This window comes from Pteropus medius, unplaced genomic scaffold (genome assembly GCF_902729225.1).
Source record: "Pteropus medius unplaced genomic scaffold, Ma_sr-lr_union100, whole genome shotgun sequence".
Taxonomy (NCBI): domain Eukaryota; kingdom Metazoa; phylum Chordata; class Mammalia; order Chiroptera; family Pteropodidae; genus Pteropus; species Pteropus medius.
This window is the reverse complement of record NW_024350921.1, coordinates 564,678-577,338: the sequence shown is the minus strand read 5'-3', so window position 1 is coordinate 577,338 and position 12,661 is coordinate 564,678. Positions and strand designations below refer to the sequence as shown.

The window sequence follows — 12,661 nt, the reverse complement described above, 5'->3', positions numbered from 1 at the left end:
GAGTCAATCCATGAGGCAAAGTTCACTCTTACCTTATCTTAAGATATTACCACAGCCACCCCAACCTTCAGCAGCTGCCAGCCTGACCAGTCAGCAGCCATCAACATAGGGACAAAACCCTCCAACAGCAAAAAAGATGACAATTCACTGAAGGCTCAGAGGATGGTTAGTTAGCATTTCTTGGCAATAAAGTATTTTTTAATTAAAGTATATACATTTTTTTAGACATATGCTAGTGCACAATCAATAGTGCACAGTACAGTATAAACATAACTTTTACATGCACTGGGAAACCAAAAAAATCATGCGACTCTCCTTATGGTGATATTCACTTTAATGTGATGGTCTGAAACCGAACCCACGATGTAACCAAGGTGTGTCTGCACCTGCTACTGGGGACCCTAAAGTATGGCAACCGAAAGTGGGACCTGAAAGCTAGATCCTGATTATAACAGAAAGCAGACCTACCAGGTAAGGCCCAGTGCAACCAAATCAAGCCCTCCACTAAAACACTTGATTGTAATGGAATGAAACCAAAATGTCACCCCAAAATATGCTTCTTTCACATAAGGATTATTTTGAGCTAAAGGTGCTTGAAAAACATTAGGTGCAAGCCAGGCACTCTGGCCTCCACTTTTCTTTCTGAAAGCAGGAAATAAAACTCTGATGTGAAGAATGCCTTCTTCCCCAACTAGAAAAAACTTATCACCAGAGATAGAGAGCTGAGGCTGAGAGAATTCTGTACAAGCAAACCTTGTTAAAATAACTCTTATCTTCTTTAGTCTCTCCACATATTTTAGTTACTTTTCCAAAATTGCCTCTCTTTATTCAATCAAGTATAAAAGCATTTGGGTTTTACCACTTCTTTGAGTCTTCATTTTTCTTGGGAAGACTCCCCACTTACAAATGACATATGCATGATTAATAAACTTCTGTTTCTTCTCCTCTTGCTAATATGTCTTTTGTTACAGGGACCCTGGTTAAGAACCTAAAAGGGTAAAGATTTTTTGTCCTCCCCTACATAATAAAATTTGTAATTGTATTATGAGACAAGAAAAGGAGCAATAATCCAAAAGGCTCAGAAGATTACATTCTATGTTACTGACATCAGCATTTTGCCATTCACAACCAGCGTGCGTGTATATTTAGATAACTACACACATTTTCATGAGTCTACAGAAAGAAAAAGAAAGAATGTTACCAACGATCATCTCTGGATTATAGATATTTTCTTCTTTAAAATACCTAATTTTCTTCAATTGACATATGTTATTTTCCTAATTAGAAAAAAAAAGTTTAGAATAGAAGAGTTAGCTCCGGAAGAATTCAAGATGAATTTCTTTCTGGCATCCATACGGTCCTCCATCCCCAACACTAAAGGTCTCCCAACCCCCTCTTGGCTATTCTAGAGTCACTGCCCACCTCCTGCTGCGGCTCTCTCACCAGCGGTCAGTTAGTTATGCAGGGCGGCTGACAGGAACCTGAAGAACTAGAGTCTTACTGGCTACTCTGCCTCCTCTTGGGTCAACGGCACCATGGAGCCGGACCTTGACTTCATGGTCATTTCTCCCTGCTTGCTACGATGCTACGAATCCAGACCCATAACTTCCTGAGATCAGTGATTTCCGAGTGTACGTCTTTCCTGAAGCAAAGGAGGAGGTAAACAGAGCCCAGGATCACCCGTCATGCTGTGTCACCTTCCCGACCTGCCACAGACTCTCGCCTCAGTCCAGTCAAACCCTTCCCTAAGCCAGTGGCAAACTCCATGAAGCTCCCACAGTGCAAGTGGGAAGAGAACGCTGCACGCTCTAAGTGTCTTGCTTTAAACTCTGAAAACAGGCCCAAGTAAGGAATGGCAACAAGGGCACAGCTCTGAGAAGGTATGGATGTGACAGCAGAGTATGTGTCTGCATTTCCTGCTGGATCCACCTGTGTGCTCACACGTACAAGAGCTCCTCGTACATATCTGATGTGGCAAGTCAGACACAGGTGGGCTGAGCTCCCAAAAGAGTCTTCAATTAAAAAAAATGGAGGGAACTTCTGTTCCTGGCCAAGACGGAGTGTCAAGGACCAGATTAACCCTCCCACTTTAACTAAAATTAGACAAAACACACAACAAAACAGCGGACATCAGGCAGTGAGGACAGTGACCTCTGAGAGATGGGAGACGTGAGGGAAGCCCTATGACTGCCCGGCTTACTGCCGAGAGAGAGTCCAGACTACAGCAAAGGGACAGGAAACCCCATCAGAGCCCAGAGGATTCCATGTTAAGGAGACAGAATGAGAGGCTACACAGGCCACGGCAGCTGGGCGTGCAGGACAGAGACCAGAGAGGTCTCTGTGCAGGGCACGAGCAAGCTCTGGGGCTCTGAGGAGCCCCTGGAGTATTCAGCAGAGCCCTGCTCGATGCATCTTCGTGACGAAACTACCAGGGAGAAAACCCCAAAAGGATGGGGAAACGACGCCCAGAGCTCACAAGGAGGGGAAACAGTGCCTGCAACCAGTGACCAGGAGAAAAACTCATCATTCTCAGGAAGCTGGGTAGAGCATCCAGGAGGCTCTTGCTCGATCGTGGAGCAAAATGAGCCCTAGACTAAACGCTGATCTGATCTGGACAAATGAATCTTAAAAGTATCAAACTGTTTTCAAGTACCTAACTCCATCCCAGAGTAAAGCTCAAGAACGTTATGAGAATATAAAACATCCAATCCCAATAAGATAAAAATCACATGTCTGGCATCCCATTAAAAATTACCAGGCATGCAGAGAAGCAGGAACAAATACCCAATGGGGTGGAGGATCAACCAAAAAGACCCCAGAACTGACACAGATGACAGAATTAGCAGATAAAAACACTAAACTGCCTACTACCTACACCCCTGTAGGTAGTAACCATTATGCCTTCCAGGTATCTGACCATGAAAAAATGACTCAATTTGTTTTATATGATCCATTAAATTGGAACCGAGTATATCCAGGAAGCAACAACTTGGACTTAGAGATCTTTCAATCCCTCAACCAGGGTCAAAGAGTATAAACCCCACACATCATATAGATCGTCGGTTCCCACTTTCCCACCACTAAAAGAATATAATCATAATTTTTAAAAATTTAAATCATACATAGGAAAAACCCGAACAAAATTAATGTGTGTAAATCACCCTGCTTTTGATAAGATCATTAAAATAATTTTTGTTTGATCACAACTGCTAAAAGCAAGCTATTAGTTTATGTCTAAATCAAAAGTACAGAAATTGCCAAAATGAAGCAAGTAACCCACCAGATGGACCATGCATGGAGAAGTGCCAGGGGAAGGAGGGGGTGGCAGCTGGGGAGGGAGGGTATCTAAGGGCCAGTATTTATACAGCTCAGTGATTTTCCAGTTCTTAAGGACTTTAGTAGCCAAGCCAAGATTTTTGGTATGTCTAATAGTTTTACCTTAATCTTTCCCTCACTCTTCCTGTCTCCCCAATTCCATCTTCATAAGCTACCCTAATTTCTGCTTATATTATCCTGATAAGTTGCACGATACCCCACAGTAGGTGAGTAGAAAAAGGAAAAAGAAGAAATTGAACAATGATCACCTAGAGAAAAGTAGTAACATCTGCCTTTGGGAAACTTATCTTTCAAATGTGATGGTGCTTGTCAGGAAAGAGAAATTTGCTACAGTCGTTGCTGAGAATGATATTAATCAGCTGTATTCCACAGCTGTAAATGGTATTCCCATGTTTCAACTATGCGCACTGTGTCTACTATGCTTCATTCTAGCGCTGTCATTGTGAGACACATTCTGAACACAGTATGTATTACTGCTGATATTGAGTACTATTCTTAGTTTATCAGAAAGTCATTTTTCTTTTGAATGTGATTTTAAAAGATATCCAGGATTATTGTTTAAAATGTAAGTTTTATTACATACAGGAATAAAAAGTGTTTTCCAAAAAATAAATCTTTAATTTTAGAGTGGAAGGTGGTAACGCAGGGTTAAAGTACTCCAGTTTAAACAGGCAACCAAGAATAAAGTTTCCACAAATCTTGAAGATATAAGTTCATATCCTACCTTAACCTTGCTTCTTTTACCTCAAAGAGTTCCTCCATAAAACCAGCGATGAGCCAGCTGTACAGTAATTACAGAAAGCAAAGGACAGGTGCAGATTCCTTTTTTAGATCATCAGAAAGACAAGTGATTAGCAAACTTTTTGTTACTAATCACGTAAAACTTTAGGGTAGTCTACTATACACATACTTCACAAAATGGCAGGAAGTCATTCTGTCTAAAAACAGCTCATTAAGGATCATGTTTCTTAATCCATTTTTCCTCCTTCCAAACACAGGCACACGTGCTGGTGCATGCACTGTGAGAAAAGAAACTGCAGGCGGCAGTCACTGGAGGAGAGAGATGGAAGGCCTGGGGACACTCCACCAGCTCTCTCTATGTCAACAAACAGTGACACTCCCCAAAGGACAACGCAGGCCTCCCTTTCTCAGGCGCACCCTCTCCCAGCATCCGAAGCAAAACACATGGTGAGTTTGTGCGGAGCCTCCTGAGTCAGGTTGGCCACCGTGGAGTAACTTCTGAAACCGGACCTCTCACAGAGAGCAAGAAAAAGAACCACAAATTACCATAGGCCAATTTTCAATTTTTCTGGATTTCTGCACAGGGAGAAAGGTAAAAGGAACAAATGAAAATAAACCACCAGCAGCATGAACACACATGCCAGGTAACTCCCTCAAATGGCACTTCCTCCTCCAAGAGGAAAATAGAAACCAAAATGCAAACCAGTTACATGTCCAAACCATTCTCTCCAGAGAAGACTCTGAAAGGCCATTCACCAACTCAAACTCACAAGCACAAAGAAAGGCATTACTGTGTTGGAACCTGCTCAACTCATCCACCTCTACCCAGCAATACAAACCACCATCTTTACCATCTGCTGTGACCTAAAAATGAAGGCTAAGAAGTTGCTATGTTACTTTTCTTGACAACCTTTAAATAAGAACCACGTGCCTCCGTATGCCCATACATTGGTACAAATGCACTGGATCACCCACTTCTTAACAGACACTGCCGGCATTAGAAAGAGCAGAAACAGGACTCGAACATCAACGACTAGTGACAGTCACAACTGGCTGTCCTGGAGGGTGAGGAAGGCCTCCCAAGGGAGACCTGACAGAGATAAGGGGGCTGGGAAGAGCCTGCAGAAAAGAAACCCACACAAGAGGAAGCAGAGTGTGCGCAGGATGAAGCAAGAACACTCAGGCTAGCAAAACCATGTGCACATTCTCCAAGCCTGGACTGCGTGAGTTATCAAAGAGACAAAACAAATTTGTAAGAGAAATCAAGAAAAGCCTCTCCTTCCTGCCAGGCTCAGTAACTGGGAACCTCACATCTGAATACGTCGATGGTGCCCGCTCATTGTGCATGGATGTTTGCACACTTGTGTACACTCAATAGCTAGTCTATCGAATACTAAGCCTTGGGCTAAAAACTGGTACACAAGAGTGCTGCAGACTCTGTTTGCGGAACTAATTAGGCAGAGTGTTCTATCTGACTACACAAAGATAGAGAATGGGGTAAAAAGACTGTGTTTAAAATATAAGGTTCTCCAAGGCAAACGATCTTTACAAGGAAAACTTTAAAATCAAAGGAAAAGAAATGCTTCAAGTTGAGAATCTGGAGTAAATAAAGGGTTAATTTGGAGCTTGCTATTGGGAGCTAAGATCCCCTAAGTGGTTAATTTTAACTGAAGACAATGACACCGTTAATTACTTGGGGGGGAAATCATAAAATCCAGGTATAGGAAGTAAAAATTCTAAAAACTTTTGTGTTTTGAAATGGTATTTTGAACTTATTCAGATATTATAAAAACAAGTGTCAATCCAGAGAAAAGACTTCCCCACAAGTGCCAATGCAAGCGCTAACAAGGTTCAATGATTACATATTATATGTATAAATCACAGCATGTGTAAATTCAAAATATAACATAACTACATTAATATGTGCACATTAAATATCTATATAAAGGAAAAACCTACAATGCTACTATGGAATCTTCCCTAAACACCTTCTCAAAAAATGTATAAGAACCATGAAAAAATGCAACTCAGCTACTGCAATCCTTGTGAGATTTCAATCAAAAATAAACTAACTGGCCAGTCTTCATTGCTATTTTCACTACTTGTTATATCAGAACGGCCGTTTCTTAAACTTAGCATAAAGAAAATCAGCACATATCCATCGGCACTGGGTGATTCACAGGTACACTCGGTAAGACCACAACACTTTCAATTCACTGAAACCTTCAAGTCTGCACAGAAAACCACCTTGGGCTCTCGGATCCCTTGGGTGGTCCACATCGAGTACGTGCACCTGGCAGGTTCCATTATGCATGAATCACTTCACACCGTTGTAGGAGGAGAAAACTTTACCCTCGGACCGGATGTCTTCGGTGTCGGTGCTGCCAGGCACACCCGGAAACCTCACAGCTGTGCCCATCGATCACAGACATGATGGCATACTCTAGCTGAGAGGCAGGCTGGTTGCCGGCTACCTTCCCTTCCACACAAACAAAATGACAGATGAAGATGATACATAAACAAATACGGGGATGGAACCACCTCAATTAAGCAACTGGGAAGACTGAAGTCACATATCAGAAGAAATACACGGAATAAATCAGAGTGGTTTCAAATAGTACAGAAGTTTTAGTCACCAGGCTTTAAGTCATATACATACTGCTTCCTTTTCCCAACTTCAGTTTTCTTTATATGTAGATGAGTTAAAATAATAAAAATAAGGACAAATACTTTGTCATTTAAGGAAAATAAACTGATTAAGTAACAATCACATTCAGTGGAGATTAGTGCCTACCTTTCAGGGACCCTATAGGCCAACTAGAAAAACAACTAAAAAAAATGCTACTAGTCACCCAGCACTATAAAGTTATTTAAACTGACCTGTTCAGCAATAGTTTACAATCTAAGGGCCACACTGTCCATAGGACACACTGCATACAGACAAAAGCACTGCTACATGAATACAAAGAATATATCGCACTATTAACAAGCTTAAAGTTAGAAGTGTATTGTAAGATAGTGACTAAAAAAAGTTACATGAAGTGTATGCTTTAGATTAGACAAGGTAAAGAATTCGCCTTCTAAATTATTTAGAGGAACTCTTCTTAGAATAAATACACACTTATTTTTAAACTAAATGTAGCCATACAGATAAACACACATATTCAAATGGGAGTTCCTTGAGTGATTAACTACAATAATAAATAGCTTTAATCCACAAAAGACTGAAAACACACCAAAAATTCAATTACAATTATCGGGGGGGGGACACTATAAGGAAAAATATTTTTCCATCTTCCAATTTTCTAGATGAGTACATTACTTTTAATGTTAGAGAAAAGGCTACTTTATCATTTTAAAAATATTTATATGTATGTGCACATACATATATATCTCTACACGTGATACTAGAAAAATATACATTTATATACTAACAGTAATTAAACCAAGATGACAGAATTATGAAATGCTTTTTTTCATCTTTTGATTTCTCTGTATTTTCTCCCTAAAATATCTACCTTTCATTTAAAAAAAAAAAAAATACTCCAGAAGTCATTTCAACGTTTTGTTCCAATTGCTTTATTGAGCTATATGTGATATATCATAAAATTCACCAATGTGAGGGTACTGAACTTTTCTTCGGGGAAGGTGAGGATAAATTTTAATTTTCTTACTATTGACATAAGCAGAACCAACCAGTAAAATTCAAAGGCCCGAAAGACCTTGAACTTCCAAGTTCATGTGAGGACGGTGGGTAAGAAAACACCATCTGTGATGACGTCAGCTTTACCTGAAGCCAGGTCAGCTGTGGATTCTGCCCAGTCAGAACCAGGGGCAGGGCCGCAGCATGGCTCCAGGAGTTAAGAGGAAGATGCAGAGTCCTCCCCTGTGCGTGCAGCAATCCCTCTCCCCAGCCCCAGGCCACACCCCACACTCCCCGCACCCATCCGCACCCACCCACAGGGCACTCTCCTCGGTTACCTCTGACCCTCCCTGCACAGTCAGTAGAAATGGGCCCCTGCTGCCCACCCTTCTAGTGGGGAAAAGAAAAACAGGTAGAGGTGGTCACCAGGAAGACAGTGGGTTTATCTTGAGGAAAGTAACTCACTCTGTGGGATCTTGAATCACAAATGTTTCTTGCCCTCTAGCCCCTTTGTCTCTGAACTGACCACACTACCTCCCCCTCCCCCCGCCACACACACGCACTCTGTGAACCATGGTGTCATTCATGATGAAGCACGTACACAAACACAGCCAGACACAAGTTGGGCTGCTCAAACTCTCACAAAGAAGCGCCACATTAGGGTGACAGCGGCTGAGGGAAGATGATGGGAAAAGGCTGCTGGCACTGTGTGAGTAATGTCACCCACCATGTACCAAAACACACAGAGCAATCAGGTCCAACCAGACACTGTTCGCACAAAGACCACAGACACTGCTGTTCACCCTGTAGTTAGAAATTTTATTCTCTCCCATCTCAATGGCCCTCTCGTCCTTTCCATTTTGAACAAAAACATCTGTGCATTTTTTAAATAAACTGTCTCCTTTCTAAACAACTTAAGGAGGAACAAATAACCTGGGTGTCTTCTTCAGTTCTAGCCTCAGGGGGACAAAAACCCAGCAACTTCAGTAAGTGAAGAAAAGTGAGAGGGGACTCCGTGCTGCCGTGTTCACAGGCACATTAAAAGTGAAACAGTGACAGAGAAGGTGTCCGCTCTTTTCCTGTATAAGCACATTCTCTCTCTCTCAGAGGTGCTCACCGGAAGGTGAGTAATCATCAGGAAATACACAGGAAACATTCCTTGAACCTAACAGTACCTCTGTTACTGCTGCTCTTTTAGGTATGACAGAATGCTGTTTTACAAACATCCTCGTCACTGAAACAAGAATGAGCAGTTTCCGAGAGATTTCTCACTAGAGGATGTATGAGTGACCTGTGGGGTAAGATGGGGCAAGAACACAGGCTTGCTCGGAATTTTGTTTGTTTGGTTCATCTTCCTACCTTCCTTTCACCCTGAACTCCCACCACCTTGAAGGAGAACCAGCAGGGTCCGCAGAAAACTGAACCAGCTTCATGAACAGGATGACAATCAACAGCAGTATGACATCATTGCTAAGACACGTGGTGAACAAGAATTCCCAGGGGCACCTTGTAAACTCTTTGCTGAAGACCCGCAACAGAGGAAGAGATCTGAAAGCAGTTGCTAACACTTTATTTCTAGTCAATGAAAGTTAGCAGCATAACCTACTCTTTCTCATGACTCCTGCAGTTGAGCAAATAAAATTAAGTCAGAAAAGAAGTAAATATTTAATCATGTTCAGAACGTGAAAATAAAAAAGTGAAGTTTTACCTATAACTTGCACCTCAGCATCTCTTACCCATTAAAGTTCCTACACCAGGCACTTTTCATTCTATTTCTGCATCGATTTAGTTCAGCACCTACTACGTGCAAGAAGGTGCTAGGCTGTGTGGCCGGCTCTGCACCCAGCAGAGAGATGTGTCCATAGAGAAGCTATAGGATACAAAAGAATACTAAAAGCCTTGAGAATACATAAACTATCTCCACAGGCAGCAGTATGAATAGATATCACAAACGTGTGAAGTGAGAGAAGCCGACAGAAGAGTACCATGTGGTTCCATTTATATCAAGTACAAACACAAGCAAAAACAATCCACCGTGTTACAAGTCAGGGTAGTGGTGACTCTTGGGGGATGAGTTAGTGACTAGAAGCGGGCTGCAGGGGAACTCTTGGGAGCTGGCAATGTTCTGTTTCTTGATCTGGTTCATGAGTGGGGGAGGTCGTTCGTTTTGGGGGGGAATTTACTAAACTTATAATTTGTGCACTTTTCTGTATGCATATACTTCACATACAGAATAAGGCAAGTAGACAAAGCCACCCTTGTGAAGTGGCTTCTTCTAGATGTGTCAGCTACGTTGCTACAGCACAGGTATGTTAAGGAAAGGGAAAAAGTGTCCGAGAATGTCTAGACATAAAAGAAACAGGGATAAAGAAGAAGAGCCAGCCGCCTGGACCTGAGCCCCATCAGATGACTGATCACAGCAGCAGCCAGCATCTGGAGGCAGGGTCCCACCTGGTCAGGGCTCGCGGTCCGCATCAGAGCTGAAGATCAATCAGCAGAGCTGGGGTCCAGGGACAGGAGCAAGGAGATGAACTTCCCTCACCTCGCCATGGTTTTAAATTATAATTTGCTAACTGTAATGACTAGAAAGTTCATTTGAAACCTCTAACACATACCTACTACATGTAATCCAGGAGCTCAAAGAGACAAGTGCAAATCTGTAAAAGTGAACAATTAAGACAAACAGGAGCTTTGGGGCAGGAAACAGAGTGTGACCTATGGCATGGCTGAGATGGACGGTACAATGGGGAACGACAGGAAGAGAGCTGCTCTGCAGCACCTGCCGCACCCCACGGGCGGCTTCTCATGCTGGGGGAGCCTAGCTTCCGGCTGCGTGAGGGCCATCTGAGGGTTAACAGCGATCCCACAATGCCACCCACGTGGAAGCTAGAAACTAGCCAACCAACTGGCTGGCTCGCTAACTTTGTTTTAGATCAAGCCCACTAAATCAGCTCTCCTTTCTACAGGGTTAGGACAAACATTAGAATAATTATTGGATAGCAATTCTGTCACTAGGCATGTCCGACATTCCTCCTCTCAGGGTGTGGTACTGATGGGGCAGGTGGGTACGACTTCTCCAATTAAACAACTGAAGCTTTTATTCTAAAAACTCTTTCATTGATATATACACTTAAGATGCTGTGAATGTTCTTACCACAGATTGTCACTGGACACTGACAGACTAAAAGAGAATTCCACGAAGTTTATTATATAAATTATACTCAGGTCCTATAAAGAGAATTTAACCTGGAAAGCAGTTATTGGAATTAAATTTAGAAAAACATGTGTTGGGGTGCTAAGGGGGTCCTTTTAAATGGCTTTACCACTTTAAAAGGTGAAGCATTTCAGTGGATTGGGCACATGATAGTTGAAACCTTTTCTTTCCACCAATACTGCTTCACCATTTTATCACATCTCAAAGGGTATCTCATCACATATAATTAAAAAGTTAAAAATTTAATTTTCAGATAGCTCATGAATAAAAGTATGTGCACATACGAACGCAAAACTATTAACCAACTATGTTTAACTTCTCTGAGCTTTGGATTTTTCACGCGTTGCGAGGAAGAAAGGGCACTCCTGTAGCCCTCCAGTATGCCTTCCAGCACTAGTAATGTCGTTCATTCAACAAACATTCAGGAAATGCTTACTATACAGGCCAGGCACTGGACTGGTGCTTGGGACGGCACATTCTGAAAAGAATATAGAAAGATCCCTGTTACCAAGGAGCTTATATTCTTGGGGAAGAGGGGATGAGTGAAATGATGGTGGAAACAGGTGCTATGTAGTAAGTATGATCAAGGAGACAGTTAGACACTGTGCTATGGAAATGGAAATCACAGAACGAGACAAGGCACCAGCCACAGGAAGCTGCCACTCACTGTGTCAAGATGTGAAGAAGGTGAGGGAGAGCCATGCCATCGTGGGAGAATGGAATTCCAAGTGGGCACAGATCTCCAGGAGGGAGCACCGTGGCAGGTTGGAGGAACAGGGAGCAGACCCATGTGGCTGGAGTGAGGGTGGGGGTAAGTGGGACAGGAAGGTTGAGGAAGAACAGGGTGAGGGGCCGATGATCAAGTAGAGTGCTGCAGGCCGCTGTAAGAATCTGGGCTTTTACTCCGAGCCAAGGAGCCAGTGAAAGATTCTGATCTGACTGTGTCTCCAAAAGAACACGAGGCCGCTAAACTGAGGAAAGGCTAGTGAACGAGCCTGGAAGCAGGAGATGTGTAGCAGAAATCTAGGCAAGAGATGATGGCAGTTGAAACCAGGTGGTCCTGGTAGTAGAGGCAGTGGTGGGAAGGGGTCAGTGTATTTTCTTACAGACCCATAGAGTCTTACACAAAAGTAGAGAAAACAATGTAACAAACTCTCTTGTATATAATCCAGATTCCACAGTTCCTACCTCATGGACCACCACAGGCCAAGACCATTTTGACGCAAACTGAATATTGTTTGCAGACAGCACCAATAGCATTTCCTAACAGACCAGATGAGTGCTATGTTGCAGAAAGAGAGTAACCAGAGGGCTCCAAGGCATTTGTGGCCCAAGCAAACACAAGGCTGGAGATGCCAACAGAGAAAGGGCAAAACGGCAGGTAGGGTAGGCCTGAGGAGAAGACTGGGGACTCAGGTGAGCCATGCTGAGGCCGGGCTGTCGGACATGCTGAATGGACAGGTGATAACTGCAGAGTGTAGGAGAGTCTGCGCCACACCTGACCTGCCTGCAAGCTTGGCCCCTGACTGGCACCTGGGGCCTGGGCTTTGGGAGAGTTTCAGCTCGCAGAACTGATGGGAGTAGCTCCCTGTTCTTAGGTTGTGTTAACGTCATGTGTGTTTCAACAACTCACTGCTGGAGGAAGTAAGCATGTCATCGGACAGAGGACAGTCGTGGGGACCTGCAATACATATCCCTGTCAGTAAATTCGCTGGGAATGGAAGCAA

The 12,661-nt window shown here is 43.0% G+C and overlaps 1 protein-coding gene across 1 annotated transcript in view; it reads right to left on the bottom strand.

Moving 5' to 3' along the window:
- Positions 1-12,661, bottom strand: part of MAP4K4 (mitogen-activated protein kinase kinase kinase kinase 4) — a 176,787-nt gene that overhangs the window by 73,787 nt on the left and 90,339 nt on the right. The gene's annotated exons all lie outside the window — the stretch shown is intronic.